Genomic DNA, 17774 nt, shown 5'->3' with positions numbered 1-17774 from the left:
CTGCCCTGTTTCCCCACGGGGTCCCTCCCATGGCAGAGAGTCCTCCACCAACCTCTCCTTCATGAGTCCTTCCCACGAGGTCCGGAGCTGCTCCAGCCTGGGCTTCCCACAGAGTCAGGGGCTGCTTCGGGAACAGCCACCTCCCTTGGTGCCGGGGTCTTCCACAGCTGCGTAACCAAGAGTCCACGGGCTGCAGGTCCACACCGGTCCTCCTGGCGCCTCTAGGGGATGCTCCGCTGTGTTTCTCCTCCATGAGGTACAGGGAGACACAGCCTGCCATCCCACCATAGGCTGCAGGGAAACTTCTGCTCGGGCACCTCCTTCACCAACCTCAGGATCTCCATTTCTGCACTGCCCTGCCCTGCCCTGCCCTGCTCTGCTCTGCTCTGCTCTACTCCTCTCCTTTCCAGCTCAGCTCTTCTTTTCTCTCTGCTTTCAGGTCTTATGTAAGTTCTTTCATATGTTAATCGCAGAGGCGCAACTATTGTCTCTCTAATGGCTTGATCTCGGCCACCTGAGCTGGGGGAGCTTTCAATAGCTTCTAACAGGAGCCACGCCTGGGGCCCCTCCCAGCTACCAGAATGCCAGAACCAAACCAGCACAATTCCTGAATGCCATCAAGGCATGTTTTGCTAACACCTCAGTTTTGGTATTGTCAAGTGTCTGCAATTTGCAGCTCCATAAGGTTTCCCCTAAACCACTGAGACAGTGTTTTCCAGAGCCTCTGCAGCAGTATCCTCTTTTTTTTCCCCTTGATATACTCAAAGCTAGGTCTTGTGTTGTTATTCTCAGTCTTGTTATTACATATCCCAATAGTTTTTTCTATGGTAAGCACTATGGAAAAAACTACCACTACAGTGAGAATGGTCCCTCTTGGCACACCTTTCTGCACCAGCTCTCCTTACCTTTTGTTTTGTAGACTTTAGTTTATAATAGAGAAAACCGAAATATAGTGCCCAGTAAAAGAGATAATAGCCATTTAAATACTTAGTAAATACTGTCCTGTAATAAATTTTAACTATCACCATACTCCAATCAGCATCAAATAGGATCAAGAATTGAAACAATGAGTGGGAACTTTCACACAGTCTTGAATGTGCAGTGTGATAGGTGAAGATTGGGAAAAAAAATTAAAAATAAAAACTCAACCTCGTCATCTTTATTGTTTCCACCTGCTTCATCAGAGAAACAACCCAGGCAGAGGTTCCCATTAGGGACTCCCCACCATTGCCACTGCTTTTCCTGGACTGTCACCAGGGAGAACCTACCTTTTTCTTTCCTCTCCTCTATTTGGTTCCTATTTTTCTTGTATTTTCTGCCTGCAGTAATAGTCATCATTAGACCACTCTAATAAAAATCTGTGTATGTAAGCCTGTCCCAACACCCTTTGTGTAACAATACTTATGAAAACCTAGAATGATAATTCTTTCCTATGTCTCTAGACTTCCAGTCCAGGGAAAAGAAAAGAGCTGAAGTTAATTTGCTATCTTCCAAATCATGGTGGATAGGCCAGAGTGACTGCTGGCATGACTCTAGTTACATCCAGATCAGAGAACCAAGAAGCATTTCCCAGTCTGAGTGCTGGAGCTAAATTCTTATTTTGTATTTAAGCAAAGCTCACATTCTTGTCTTCTCCTCTCCTTCCCAAAGTGGCCATCTGGTGCATTTCTGAAGCAGGACTGAGTGGTGTGTCCAGTCTGCATTTTTCATAGATAGTAATCAATCCTTGTGCATGTCAAAGCAGAAAAAAGAGTTGGTATAAGGAAATAAAGTAGGTTGTAGTGGATTATTTTTTTTACTCCTCCCTTTCATTTTCCATCCTCCTGTACAAAACTTCTGCTTGTTGAAAAATCTGAACACAGACTGGAAGTTAGCATGGATTTGGAATATACAACATTTCCACCTTACTTTAAATTCTGATTTAAAAAAAAAAAAAAAATCTTCCTAGTTAACAAGATTCACCTAAAGAGAATGAATAAATTAAAAATATAATTTTACTTTTTTAAAATAATTTGTTTAAATTCTAAACATATTTACACATAGTAAAATGTTTGTCATGGTCAAGCATCATTTTCATTACCTCCCATCATTCACCTCTGTCCTTGTCTTAACTTCAGTCACAGTGACAAGAAGGTTAATACAGTTACATGAATTTGTGATGGACCATTTCACTCACATTCACTAGGGCAAACACATGGCTGGCTGGTAAACAATTCAGTCCATAGAGAACAACTTCTTCTTAGCTAAAAAGTGGTCCCTGCCAAATTAATATATTAAATTAGGAGATGTTAGCTGCAAAAGGAGGAGAAAAATCCTGGAACATAACTGTTTTATTTTAATCACTAAACTAATACTTCTAGACACTCAAATTTTAGGCAGAGAGCCACTGAAGACAGTTATATAAACCAACATAAAAACAATGTTAATCAAGTCTTAGCCATGCTTGTAATCCTTTAAATGTACAGCTGGTAGCAAGTGAAGAAAAATGGTTCTTAAAAGTGATGATGTATGCATTACGTCCACTTATGTGTAAAGAGGAAGCTTGTTTATTAAGGACATGAAAAGAAGACTAGCATTCTGCGTGCTCTGAGGAAAACCTGATTTTTTCTGGCTGCTTTATATCTCATGAAACATCTACTGTTTCCTAAGACAACATTTTGGGATAGGCAGAGGTACATCAATTCAGTTTTATTTTAAAAACTGATCAAATAAAAGATTTTTAACTATGGAATATAAATAAGATGTGAGGTAACAGTACAGCAGCCCCTACACAGACTCTTCATCAACTATCACATTAACAGCTTTGATTGCTGTATACGAGTAGGACAAAGTTACACTTTACTCTGATTTTCTTACCCAGCCTCTATGTACGAGTCAAAGATCAATCAAAACCTACCTAGTTTGTTAAACCTGCCTTTATATAATCCCAGGTAAATGTCTCCACATTCTGCATGTACTTCTCTGCAAAACTCATTTCTCACAGGCATTGCAGGTGAATGGTAAAGTTTGCCATACTGGGAAAAAACAAACAAACTCAAAACCAACAAGCGGAAAAAAACAAAACACCTTAACACACAATAATCCCATGTATTTGAAATGGAACGTCAAAGATTATTTATTTTAAATCTTGGGAAAAAATGGATAAAAACAAACAGCCCTAAATAGAGACATATACAGCGATGATATTACTTGATTCGGTTTCTTTAAAAAGCAATGGTGATATTTTAATACATATTTTATTTGGACAAAAACTATTTTAAAAGATTATTCAGAAGAAAAGAAACTCTATCTCAAAGAACGCAATCTAGATCCCTACAGTCATGATGATTCTAGAATAGTATTTTTATCCTGATGCATATAGTGAACTTACTTCTAATATACTACACCTCAGACTAAACCAAACTCTCAGGTCCATAAAGCATCACGTCCTACTGTAGTGTGCCTTGATTCATATCCCACTATTATAAGCTCTCCAGAACCCAGTATTTGAACTGTCACTCCTCTTACTAGTCTACTCTCTATGCTCTAGTACATCTGCTCTCCCTGTGTGTCATCCCCACAATCCTATCCTTTTTTTACACTCTTACACGTTCCTGTGAAGTGTTATGGTCCAGTGATTATTTGCTTATATACCAATTATATAGCTTCCATTCTTACCTAGCTAACAGCGAAGAGAATTCAACACACTGCCACTACTACCGCTGCTCCCATCTCCTGTCATTTCTATAGCATTGCTAATATAAATTCTATATTGCTGGTACAATTTCTATTGTCAGAAGAAGAAATCCTTCACAACAAGGCAAATTCAGCATAACAGAACTGCTAATGCAAATCACCAGAGAGATAATGTGGTGTGTTGTTTTGTTTTTTTTTTTTCTTTAGTTGTTGAAGCCATTGCCATAACATTCACCAGCTGCACATCTTTAATAAGTCATGAATGGAAGAAAGTACTTCACAAGATCTGGGATGCTAAGACAAATTACCAAGTTACAGGAAAAGAAAAACCAGACAAACCAATAAAATATTCCCATCAATGTGCAGAAAAGCCAGAAATACTGAAGATCCTAACTACACACTGTACTTTCAGTTTTCTGATGCCAAAAGTCTTAGAAAATATAGATTTGAGCAGGAGGACCATTGACTAGAACATCTTATTTCCAAAACAAACAAGGAAAGGAAAATAGAGACTAACATTTCCAAGGAGAAATATTTATTTGCTACGCTGTAGTGCAAAGATGAGCAGCCAGATCTTCTTGTGGGGAATGACTTTAATTTGTGCTTGTATGCCGTTCCAGGACCATAACAACTCAATGTAAAATACTGGTACATGCTAACTGCACCATTTACCCACTGCATTTCAGTAACATCTCACCTCACAGAGAAATCAACAGCAGCATGACTTTCACAGTCCAGTAGTATAAAAATCTTAGTGACTCTTCTAATTTACCCTGTTCTTTAAATATGTGTCAGCTGGCCTGCATTATCAAATTTCTAAGCCACTGTATCTGAAATATTCTCTGTATGTAAAGATGGCATCAAACCCATTTGAACACTAGGTATTTCTCTTCAGAAGCCATAAATCAAACACAGTTTAGCTACGAGATCTTGAGAAAAAGAAAAATGTAACAAATGCAGGATTAAACATAGTAATGCATTTTCTTAATAACTGTTAACCCGTTCAGACTGAAGCAGTAAGTCCACATATCCTGCAATATAACTTGTGTTTCTGAACTAAAGCAAAGTGTTATCACAATGAGCATGAAATTAATATGGTATCCCTTCCCTAAGAGATCTCCAGCTCCAAGATTAATTTCCAGTTATGCCAACTGCTATTATTTAATCTGTCAAAACCAGCGGATCTGCATCATCTGTTCCCCAATTCACCACCTGCACATTGGAAACTACATTCACAGAACATTTCTAATTTGAACAGCAGACCTACTGCTGGCTACATTAATACAAATCCAGTATGCCACAGGCACCACAGCTCATCTGTCCAGCTGTGCATAATTTGCAGGAACTTCTACTTTCCCTCACACCATTGTGTACTGAGAACTTAACTTTGCTTTCATGTAGATGATGTGAAATGCAGTAGGCAGACATTATCATAAGTACATTAGTGACAGAGATATATTTGGCTTGGGAGACTCCAACAAACAATGTACCTGACTGAGAAGCAACACTTTGGTTAACGTCTTGAAGTACTCCATTTAGCCATATGCTTTAAAGTTTGGGTGAAGGAAGCATTTCATACAGTAATAACTCACTAGCTGCTTCCTCTGGTTGTTGCTGCAATTTTTTTCTTTGTTTGTCTGAGACATCCCATGAAATCCAGATACAGTCCTATTATTTTACAAACTTCAAAGAGCTTTGGTAATGGTAGATGTACCAAAGATTCACATGGGCTTCACCTCTTCTTCCACAATTCCTCTGGAATCCAGGAGAGGATTTTTGCCCTCTTTTGTTATAATCACCTATAAAATAATATGGAAATCTATTATCTAAAACCAGTAACAATGAAAATCCAAGGAGAGAACAGAATTACAAGGCCAGTTTGGAGATAAAGCAAAAACTGTCTCTTCAGCACAACCACAACTAACAAGGTGACTGTGGGGCAAGGTATACAAACTGGATGTATGTACTCCATCAGTTTGATTACTAGCATGCACCCAAGTTCAGCTGAAAAGCAAATCCAAGAAAGTTCAGGAAGAAGCCACAGAAAGTAACAAATCTGTACAACCATTTGTCTTTATAAACACAGTAACCAGCAGAACAAGTGTAGAGACAGCACGTGCTCCTACATCATCTAGGATGCTTTTCCAGTGTGCATAATCACCCAAATCTGTAACAACCTCTTCAAGAAAGGGACGAGGATGCATTACTTTTTAGAGTCTACTGCTTTCTTCTTTTTTATTATTTTACTTTTCTAAGGTTTGAAGGCAGTTTCATTAGCGGAATTAACATGAAGTTGACAGAAAACTGTTAAGCTGTATGACATTGACAGTCATTTCCAAATGCTCCATGTAAGTCTATCCAAATGCTACTTATTCATAGGACCTGACCAAAAGCCTTTTTAAATTAACAGGAATCTTTACACTGAATCCAGCAAGACCATTAATCTGTCAGTGGTCTGCTAATCTCAGCCTTATTACATAAGATTGTTAATATTAATAGGCTACACTACTGCCAATAAGAAAATGAGCAAAAATGTACTGTATATTACACAGCACATGGCTTATATCTTATATGATCCCATATAAACAATATACTTATTTTGTTTATTTTAAAAGACAGATCTGGAAATCTTTCACAGCAGAACAGAAAAGGCAGAATCATATCCCAAAGCATAAATATTCCCTATATAATTTTCAGGCAATTTGCAACAAGTTATGTATATGTCTAAGTGTTCAAATGAGATATAGATTGGTGGAGTAAAGTAATTAAAGTAGTAGAGAGGAAGAAAACAGGTTTTATGTATCTTCAGAAAAATAATTTTCAGATGTATAATTATAATATTGATACATTTTGCGTAATTCCTGGCTCTTTTTAACAGCATAGGTTTTGTGTAGTGTCTGCAGACAACTTTATTTAACAGATGAAAAACTGGTTAGCACATCTACTTTGCAAGCTAAAGATTTATGGGACTCTTCAAAATGAAGTCTAAAATCAGGACTATTAAGAGTCAGCATGAAAAGAACTATAGAAAAATACATGCAGAATCTTGTTCCATTCCAAATCCTTTATTCAAAATGAGACTAGCAACTTCATCCTTGTCTTATTACATTTGGATACACAGGAAGTAGGGCTTTTATATATCAGAAGTCAAAAGTATGACATATAATGTAGTATGTGTTTACTGGAATAGAACAAATAGGTATTTGGAGCTGATTTCTGCACAATCTATTTTGGAATAAAAAACATCAAACAGAAGATTTATTGAAGTTCGTCCACTTACTTTCCACCAGAGTTCAAAAGCATAAAAGAAATCCTGTTACAGAAAATATAACTAATTTATTTAAGCCACCTCCGCTGTACTTCTAAACACATTTTTTTGACAGAGGATTTGTTGCCTTGAAACTATTTTTTTCACCAATGGTCCAAACTGAAATTAAAACATAAAGAAGTTTGTTTGATAGCCAACCCAGAGATGTCTGGCAACAATATCACGAGATCACCACGTGATGGCACTGATCTACATGGCTGGTTGGTCTTGGAAAGACTTGACAGCACTACTACAGAGCATGGTACCAAGAGCTTGAAAATCTCTTCCTTCCAGGTCTGCACTGAACCCATAACCAACCAAGATGCTACCTATCAACCCAGATAGGTATTTTAAAAATAATTAAGCCATTAGACCACTTCCAGCAAGACTCTGGGACAGAAATCTTATTCATGATTGTCCTCTTCCATTTCTGGTTGTACTAGACCTCTCCTAAAGGTCTCCTAAGACCTCTCCTAAATAAGAGTGACTGCCTCCTCTTGGAGGACAAAGTTTTTACTTTTTGACTCATTTGCACTGAGAAGCAGTAGGCTATATATTTTGTTCTACTGCATTTAACAGACACAAATCTGAAAAATACACTTAGATGGAAGTTTGCTACTGTCGAATCATGACACCACTATTTCACCTGTCATCTATTATGGCGAAAAATTGAACTGGCTTGTCTCAGTGAGTTGTGCAACTAAATCACAATTATTTATTTATTTATTTATTTATTTATGTATTAATTGAAAAATACATTCATATAAAAGTAAATACAAATGAGCTGATTCAGTCTATATATGAAATCCTAACAGCCACTGCAGAATTAGCTATAATTGACTGCTGGCTAAGCTAGGAAGAAAACCAAACATTTTATTGTACAAACCTCTTACATAGTATCATCATTATTAAATTATTATATTCTAATAAAAGTATAATTCTTTAGTATTATTCTATCTCAAGCTGTGCATTATTAAAAAATAGTCCCTCTGTAAGCAATGAAAAATAATTAAAGGAAGTTATTTGAATAACATTAAATTATGACAGCTATGTACTCTAGTTTTCAGAGTGAAGTGAATCAGTCTACTGTGTTACTATCTCAAGTATTTCCAATAAGACTGCCACTCATTTTCAAAGCTTACCTCTCCCCATCAAGTTACAAGTCTCAGTGTACACATAAGTAACAGAAGAAAGACAAGCATGGAAAATGCTAACCCTCTACTGAAGCTGGCCAGTGGCACACACGTACCAAAATACACCCTGTGACACTGAGTGGTGTGTGGGCTCAGCACAGAAGACAGTTGAAAGAAAGTTTCATACATTGTGACACCAGTGACTACATTTTTTTTTTAGATGATTACAGTACAAATCTGAGCATTCCTAACTAGACATCGTTTCAGCATGTAGTCATGCTTTTGGTTTGAATTAGCCATGCCACTAGTAAAGACCCACTGCAAATCTCACAGGAAAAGCCAGTGTTCTCTAAGGGCTGCTTCTATTCAGATCCTCGTGCAAGCTATGCATGCAAGTAACCCTGTTTCATTTTCATGTCAAAATTCATCCCCATTAGTTTACATGGGTTGAAGAGGGATGAGTTTGCCTGTAATATTGTCAGAATAATTTCCTGCCTTTTAAATTCAAGCACTGCAAAATGTCTATAAATTATTTTTTTTAATTTTCACTTCTCTACCCTTATATCCATTTTCAAGTTGTGAAAAGCTGATCAGCATCGAGCCCTATCTCATTACAACTAATTTTCGAAGATTACTGTCAATAAAACTTGTTTTTCCTCCACTAGACAGCAAGGGTTTTTTTCTTTGGTGTTTTATTATTATTATTATTATTATTGGTGCTTTTTCTTTTTCTTTCAAATCCAACCTGGGGACTGTTAAAACAAATAAAACTAGAAGAAGAGAACTATTAAAAGGTGACAGAGTTGAGAACATAACTCTGTCAGGTGTTAGGTTCAAAATGGCTCACAACATAAATGCTTTACAAAGATTGCTGGAGAGCACCTGAGTTGAACTGTGACAGAGAACAGTCACACTTGGACATGAGAGCCTTATATTGATTTGTGCAGCTCATGTTTACATTTTGGTTTTATTTGATTTTTTTTTTTTTTTAAAGACTCACAACTTTATCATTTGGTGTACACAACTAACCAATCTTACTCATGCAGAAGAGATCTTGAATCTCAATTACAAGTCTTCAAGTGGTAGAATGACTGAATTATATGCTGGGTATAGCATGATGCTTACTGCTGTCCTACCCAGGTGGAGCTGTTCTTTACACTATGTGATTCAGCCATCAAATAGCAGCATGCGTGTTTGAAAGGCCAAGAGGAGGCTGTATTGAGAACCTGTCAAAAACAAATCTGCAAACCTCTATGCAATACTCAGTAAGTGATCCTTGAATCACTCTTTTGCTAAAAAAAAAATAAAAATCCTTATTTCTATATCACAGCTTTAATACAAAAATTCAGTTAAACAGCTTTTCTTTCTGCCTCTTGCCTTAGTCTCTACATGACAGGCCTTCAGCTGACGGATGCCTATTGACATTTTCATCAAATGCAAAAATTGCCAGGTGAATGATCTGACCAAGAACATGGGACCAGATAAAAAGATAAAGTCTTTGTCAGAATAAAAAAAAAACCAAATTGGATAGCAGAGTGTCTCCAGTAAACCTGCCAGCTTTGTCACTTGTCCTAATTTAGTCCAGTTGGCCTGTTTCATTCACACTATGAGACTTGCATTTGTTTGCTTACATTGTGATGCCTTTAAAAGAAGTGACACTTCATCACTGTCCACTGCATTTTGCTAATCAAGAAATAACATCGGGACTTCTTGAATGTGTCACATGTTTGTGATAAAGCACTGCATTTTAAAACAATAGTAGGCAAGTAAAGACTCCCTCCAGAAATGCAGAGGGAAGAAAATGTATTTTCTTGTCTACACAAATGTTTTCCAGCAGAGACTGGAGTTCTATAATAAAAAAACAAACAAACACATACATATATATAAACAGAAAAGGATTTAAATTAGTTTTGAATTAGAACTCTTTCTGTGGACCAAAGTGGTTTGTATGCCAAGCTGAATTTCAGGTTTAGTATCTGCTACAACTTACTAGGTTGCACTTAACACACAGCATACCAACAATAATCACATCTATGATATAAGAGAGAGCAGTAAAAGCTGTATTTATACACAAAGGGGTAATAACTTCAAGATGATAAAAATGAGTAGGTCAACCTTACATTTCGTTTTATATTATTCTTTGAAAATTACATAGATCTTCTTGTTTTGAGTTACAAGAAACTGCATGGTGTGTTCTCATGTTCTCAGTCTTAAATGATTCATTGGAATATCTTTTAAAAAGACAATTCATGCAACCCCCTACTCAGTGGTACAAGCAAATATATTTGAAATGTCGTATATTCATGTACATCTACGGATACAGAAGCCTACATAGGTGATAATAACAGAAACGTGTATTTTGCAAGTAAAATGAAAATAATATATGGAGTTCACCTGATATTTGAAATCAGCTCACTTTTATGAAGCAGAATTGTGTTCTTATCTTGCAGTTACAATTAGTGGAAATGATTGCTTCTTTTCTTAGGGTGACAGAAAAGTAGTGTATTTCTTTAGTGCTAACAGAGGATCTAATATTAATAAACTCAGCTTGTGTCCCATGGGATGTGGACTATTGCCCTTCCATTTATGAGCTATCTAAATTAGCAGTCATATTTTAGGAGAAGAAAAATATCAGATTTTGGCCTAACTGCTTGTAAATGCATCCAATTAAGCTTTGCCTTCTTATTACCTATTTCTAAACATACGAATACATCCCCCTAACATTCTCTCTCGTTTAAACACAGAAAATCGGTCTGGAATTTTACAGGGCTTTGCTTTGAACACTGATCAAACATGGCTGAAGAGCTTTCTTCTTTTTTTTTTCTTTTCTTTTTTTTTTTTTTTATTGTCACTTTGTTTTCTTTTTTGCTGGTGGCTTCTTTTTAAATACAAACCCCCTGAACTTGCATGTGCATTCCTGCTACCCCTATGACAAGCCGCACCTCCGCAAAGCCTGCAGACGCCGAGAGCCGAGCAGGGGCCGCCTGTCCCCCTGCTCAGAGGGGCTGCCTGTCCCTCCTCCGCCCCTGCTCACCGCCCCACCAGCCGCCGCATTCCCTCGGCCCCGCCACGCACTCAGGCGGCTCCCTGGCCGCGGACCCTGCCTCGGGTTGAGTTTTGCGCCCCTGCCCCCACCCCCGCACGTTTTCCCACCTGGGCGCTCTCGCCCCCATCCCGACCCCCCTAAGAGACCCCCGCCTTCCCTTCCTCGCCCCCCCCCGCCCCGCTTCCCGCTCCCGGGGTGGCCGCTCAGCCCCGCCGGGCGCGGGACAGGCGCGCGGGGCTGCGGCACGGCTGGAAGGTCCCGCAGCGCCACCTGGCGGCCGCGCGCCGCCGCTGCCGCGCCCGCCTCCCCCGCCAACTTGGCTCCCCCGCAACACACACACACCCCCCCGCCCCCGCCCCCCCTCAACGCCGAGCGCCCAAACGGGCCAAGTTTCCCGGCCCCGCCGCCATCTATTCTTAGCCCCGCTCAAGGCAGCGGCGGCGGGACATTCCCTCACCGCACCCCACACACACACACACACACCACCGCTCTCCGCGCCCGCGCAACCCCTCCGCAGCAGCTGCGCGGGGGCGCGCCCTGGCCGCCCCGACCTGCGAGCGCGGGGAGATCTGCATGGGGGAGGGGGAGAGGGGGTTGAACGGCGGCTGCCGGCGCCCCAGCCCCCCCTCTGTCTGACGGGAGGCCAGCGGGGGCCGCCCCCGCTCCCCGGGGCGGTGGGGCTGGCGGCTCTTCCCTTGGCGATGGGGCAAAGCCGCGGAGGCGCCTCACGCCGCCAGCTCCCGCCTCGTCCGCCCCCGCCCCGGCTTTGCAGAGAAGCCGATTTACTGTCGAGTTGGGAGGGGGGGAGTGGTGGCGGTGCGTCTTCTTGCCTTTTTTTTTTTTTTCTTTTTTTTTCCCTCCCTTCCTTTCTTTTCTTGCCCCCCCCCACCCCGGCCCCGCTCCACGCACGCTGGCTCTTCCCGGTGCCAGTCCCCGCTCCATCACGTGCGGAAACCCATGCCCATCACAAAAGCAGGCATTTTACCCGAGCCCAGAAATGAAAGAAAGAAAGAAAGAAAGAAAAAGAGGAAAAGGGGGGGGGGAAAGAAGAAGAAGGAAAAAACCCTCCATAGAATAGCTCAAGCCAAAGCGGGCTTTAATCCAAGAAGAGTCAAGATTTCATCTGAACAGCCGCCTCCCTTGTTCTGCCTCCCCTCACCCCCCACCCCCGTTCCCTTTTGCCTTTTTTTTTTTTTTTTTTTTTGTGGTTGTGGTGGTGGCGAGAGAAGTGGTTAACCAGAAACCTACATGTTGGTTTTCTGTTTCCCTGAAAACCACAGGCGCACACAGAGCATGAGGTACCGCTCCTACCCCTTTCCGCGCTCGCAGGAAACTGTGGCTTCGCTCTTTCTCTCTCTCCCTGTACTGCAGATATTTTTCCCTCCTCTCCTCCACACTCTTCTGTTTATTTGGCTGTAAGGCAGAGCTACTTTGTAAACATCTCACACAGAACCCCAGAGCCTGTCCAAATAGCTGATTGCAGCAAAATGCCTCCAAACAATTTATGGTGCAAGGGGAATATAGGGGAAGAGACCGAAGGGGATAAAAAAATAAATAAATGTGCATAAATATGCATAGATGACAGCGAGATCGCGTATGATGGTGGAGATGGCGAAAAGAAAGTATCGCTTTATCATGATGGGAAAAGTAAAAGCACAGACGACTGCAGCAAACTGCTCGCCCTTTGCCAGAGTACCAACTGCAACACCTCTCCCTCTCTCCCCGATCCTCGCTGGAAAGAAAAAAAAACAACAAAACAAAACAAAAAGGAGGAAAAAAAAGCAACTGAAAAAAAATGAAAACGAACACTCAAACGGCAAATCCGGTAGTCCTACCTTAACACTGGAATAGCTGCAGAAGCATAGGGGTCTGTTTTACACAGCCAGATTCTTTCAGGAAATCCTCTCGGGCTATCATGCAGCCGGGATTATTCACACACGGTTCCTGCTCTCCTTTTTGGAATCCAACGCGATTCGCTTCTCCAAAGGAATGCAACGACCAAGAACGAGGTGGGGAGGAAGGGGGGGGGGGGGGATGTTTGGGGTCGGGGTGGGTGAATTTAAAAATAACAACAAGAAAGACAACAACACTGGATTTGAAGGAAACTCGTGTTCTCGGTTGTAAGCGACCTACATTCAGGCAGAATATTCATTGCAATCAGTGCGACAAGGGAGAGTTGGGTCTGCGAGTAGGAGCTGTGATAGCCTATGCAGAGAGATCGAGCCGGGGAGAGACTGATCTGCAAGGCAAGGCGAGCTGGGAGAGAGGGAGGGGGGGAGAAGAGAGAGCGAGAGAGGGGGGGAGAGAGGTCCAGGCTGTACCAGGCGCTCTCCTCCTGCTATTGGACCAAACTGAATGAAATTTCCCAAGCCGGCAGCCAATAGCTCTCCGCAGTCAGCCCCATCACTACAGAAACCGTGTCTCCATCCCCAGCCTCCGGCGAGGAGCGACGCGTCCCCGCGCGAAGCGGGTGGCGGTACCGGGCGGGGACCGGTGGGGCTGAACAGGTGGGCATCGGGAGGGGGGCAGGGGGGAAAGGGGAGGTAATCGTGTATGTGTTCGTGTGTATGTGTGTCATCACACAAGTCAGCCTGTGGCTCTCCCCGCTCTCTGATCGTATACAGCAAGTCCAGTCATGGTTAACCCTTGAAAGCTGTAGTTTCTCCATTTCCAGCCTGTTGTTACCATATTCACCCACATGCGTTTACGTGGAGCTAACAGTAACATTGCCTACCAACCACTGAAGCATTTTGTTCCCGTTCCCTTTCCTCCCATACAAAAATAGAAGAGTAGACATTTGCCCAGTGCCCAATCGTTTTAAACAGGTTTTGTATGGGTTTGTTGTTTTTTTTTCATAAGGAGACCCATTATTTAATGTCCATATTGTAGTTAGCTAATCACTGTTGTGAAGATCAAGTGTAAGGGCTGAAGAGGGGGCCCTATGGTTATTGCCAAGTGCTACAACACTGGGTTTCTGATCACTTCTGTGTATAATTTCAGACTGATGGTGGTGTAGGAAAGATGTGCTCAGGCCTCCAACAGATATGCCTGGTTTCACTCTGCAGCATGTTCCTTTGATCATGTTAATAACAGCACTTACCATTACCCAGAGTGTGAGACCTTGAACTGAGATCAGGTGAGGACTAGTCAAGTTCCCTGAGAAAAAAAAGCAGAGAACAAAATAAAGAGGTCTTGAAGATTCTACCATAATTTGAAACACGTCCTGATGAGATTTCCTGCTACAGGACTTAGATTAGACTTCATAAACTGAGTATTTGACATTTTTCAAGTGCTAAAAAAAATAAGAAATCAGCAGGTTCTTCTTTTTCTAGGTGGTTTGTTTTTACCACCATGTCAGATCCTCAGAAGAGAGCAGGTAGTGCTTTGTTTTCTCAAATTCAAATTCTGGCTGTGATCTCAGGTTTATCAATCACTCCCATACTCTCCGGTTTCAAGTGGTAAAGGAATATATACTATCTGATTTAAAGATATCACCTGGCAGACAACAGTAAGCATGTTGTGTGTCTGCTCTTATATAGATTTTTGTTACATGGGTTTGAATGTTGCAAATCTCAGCATAGGTGTGATTCACTGACTTAAAACATTTTAAGCAATGCAATAGTTATATAGAACTGTTAACTTATTTGCCAGTGAAATAATGATTTTTCTATTACTTAATTATATGTTTTGCTTTACATATTTTAAGTGACTCTAGCAGCAGGTGTTCCTGCAAGTGAATTTTACTTTTTTTGTTATTTTAATAACACACCAAGAATGTGCAACCAATCGTATTTCTTAACTGAGTGAATATTTTGACACATTTAGAGAAGATGTCATCTTGCACTGCCATCTGTCCCAAATTTTGCAGGACAGTCTTTATTTTGATGAGAGTGTCATGCATTTTACAAGATAAATTTGGAGAATATTAAAGTATGCAGTAGTTAATCTGAATAATGATCTCCCACATGTATTACAATATCAGGAGGCACTTTATTACAGGTTACCAAAGGTTCATCTCTACTGTTTGCAACTATGACCCAAATATTCTCAAATACAGAAATAAAGCTAAAGTTTTCAGACTCTACACAAGTATACGATCAAAGGATTTTAGTAAAAGGTGTCTGGTCAAAACAGTGGAATGCACTTTTTTCCTCTTACAGCTTTCAAAAAGCTGAAACTGCAGTTGGAAGCTGTGGCTTATTTGGGAGGGTATCTGCAGCAATCCACTGCATATTTATAACAGCAAGCAGGAGTCCAGGAGCAATCATTCAGAGCGAAGAATGCCACTTGCTAAGTAACACCATCACTTCTTACAAGGAACCATTGTATTCTAGTAGTAACCCAACTTGACTCCACTTGTAAACAGTGAAATCTAATGAAATCACAGTACATGACAGTCTGACTGAAGACTGGCCAAACTCTGCTGGGCTCCATCCCATGCAACCTCTTTCTGTGTCAGTCAAACTAAGGCATGATTTGGCCTTCCATGTCCAATAACTGTAAAGTATCCATGAGTTCATTTTTAGGTCATACATCGTGTGTTGCATGCTCATTATCATATTAATAGCAAGAAAGTATAACTTTAACAAAGAAAAGTACCTTGCAAAGTTTTTTTGGCTGGTTAGCTATTAATTCCAAACAATTTGTGTTAAAAATGAAAACTCAAAGCAGAACAAGAGGACCTTTCTACAACTGCATAAACAAGAATTAACTCTTTACGCCTCCCTGTTGTCTGTGTGGTCTTCTTACTCAAATATTCAGAATGCCAACAAACTTCCATTCCCCTTTATGCAAGGGTAAACTAAGTCCTAAAGTCCTTCATGAAGTCCTAAGTCCTTTATAAAGTCCTAATAGACTTCATGAAGTCGGGGTCTTTCACTCGCTTCATGGTGCAAAAGGCTCATCTTAAGTGGGCTGAAGTCCACAGTGAGTCTTCTTCTGAGGTCACTGGATGGATGGACATAAGGATGATACTACACAGAAGACATAGCCTTTTGTAAGACTTCAAGTAAATAAGAACTGCAGAAGAAATTCATGCCAAACTGCAGAAAAGAAAGGAATTAAAAGGAAATAGACCGTGTCCACCAGGCCTACCAAGTAAACAGGAAAAATGGAGAGATAATTTTGAAATGAACATGTGAAAAATTAAGATTTTGAGGAAATAGTGTTTCCTAGTTGACTAGCCCCAAAATGCTGTTTACTGAATTTCAAGAAATAAATTTGTTTTCTTGTGGCTTATCTTCTTGCAATTTGCTGATCAGAGAAAAAGTTGATCTGTAACTAATTACACAGAAAATTACACAGATTAACAAAAATACCACCCAGAGAAATCACACATATAATTTCACATTAAAAATATTTCATTTATAGAAAAATGGAATGCTCAGTGTACTGGTGGGTTTTTTTATATGCCAGATAAATCAGAAATATAACATAAAGTCCCAACTGCATGGCCAATATGACTATTTCAGAAGAGTGCACTGGGAGAACAAATATTCAGTAGAGATTCTCAAGGATATTATGTTTGCCATGATATGTGCCTGACTTTTTAGTACATTCTATTTGCATTCTCCTTAGCATTTTTTACTAAAATTTTTAGTACTATTTTCTCCTTTTGAGTAAGGTCCAAACTAAAAATGTTGTAGACATATATAATAATACAGAAAGAACACTTCACCTATTCAGGTCTTTTTTTAAAGAGCAAAACTCAGGAACCTGTAGGGATAAAATGTCTTGAGATGCAATGTTCAACTTCATGGGGGAGATAACACAGACAGTGATTCAGTCCTGGAAAAGTGGGAAGCAGTTGCTGAGCTCTGGAGTTACCCGTGTAAAGTCAAAGATAGAAAAGACTATTACAATTATCTACTGAAATATTTAATATAATTTATGCTGTGTTAAGTGCAGTTTGGTTTTTTGTTTTGTTTAGTTTTTTGTTATTTTTTTTCTTTTCATAAAGCCCTCTAGCTACTTTTTAATGAAAGTATGTGAGCTTTTCCTTTAAGCAAAAGGTAGATATTTCACATTGTGCAAATTGTACAACATCTGAGTAATTTTTACCAGTACATAATTACTCTCTCTATCAAAATCATGTTCCTGACTTGTAATCTTACAAAACTGAACTTCACTTTGTCTTTGCCTATTAAATTAAAGAGCCTTTTAGTAGTAAGTTATTTTTTCAACTTGCATACTTAACAGATCATGATTAGTCAACCCTCTAGCCTTCTTATTGTTGAGATAATTAGATTCTGTTTTGTTAGTCTCTTACTACAAGGCAGGCTTTCCAGACTATGATTCATCCTTGCAAGACTGTTCTCAACCTTCACCATTTATCAATATCCTTTTAAAACTGTAAACTCTGAAGCAGGATATGGAATTGTCGTTGAAGTCATATTAATGCACTATTTTACTCTGAAATCTCATTCTTATTTATACAAGGATCACATTTTGTCTTGGTCTCTACGTGAGCTGGGAGCTTCTCTTCCTGGTTACTAATCATGGTTTCAATATATTTTTCCCTGATTTACAAAAATAGATCCTGTCATCTTGAAGTGTGACCTATGTTCTTAGTTTTAACACTCGTATCATGCTATAAAGAGACCAATTTAAAATG

The 17774-nt window shown here is 40.0% G+C and overlaps 1 protein-coding gene across 3 annotated transcripts in view; it reads right to left on the bottom strand.

Moving 5' to 3' along the window:
* The window catches only part of NLGN4X (neuroligin 4 X-linked), a 181800-nt gene extending 168765 nt beyond the window's left edge, over window positions 1–13035 (bottom strand). For 2 of the 3 annotated variants that reach the window (XM_051638090.1, XM_051638108.1), the window contains exon 1: window positions 12997–13035. The gene's annotated coding sequence lies outside the window, so the exon portion shown is untranslated. The remainder of the gene's footprint in view (window positions 1–12996) is intronic. The other variant, XM_051638100.1, reaches the window with a different exon arrangement.
* Window positions 13036–17774: the final 4739 nt, after the last annotated feature.

Source organism: Apus apus, chromosome 1 (assembly GCF_020740795.1).
Source record: "Apus apus isolate bApuApu2 chromosome 1, bApuApu2.pri.cur, whole genome shotgun sequence".
NCBI lineage: Eukaryota > Metazoa > Chordata > Aves > Apodiformes > Apodidae > Apus > Apus apus.
The sequence above is the reverse complement of the archived record's forward strand: the minus strand, read 5'-3'. Positions and strand labels throughout refer to the sequence as shown.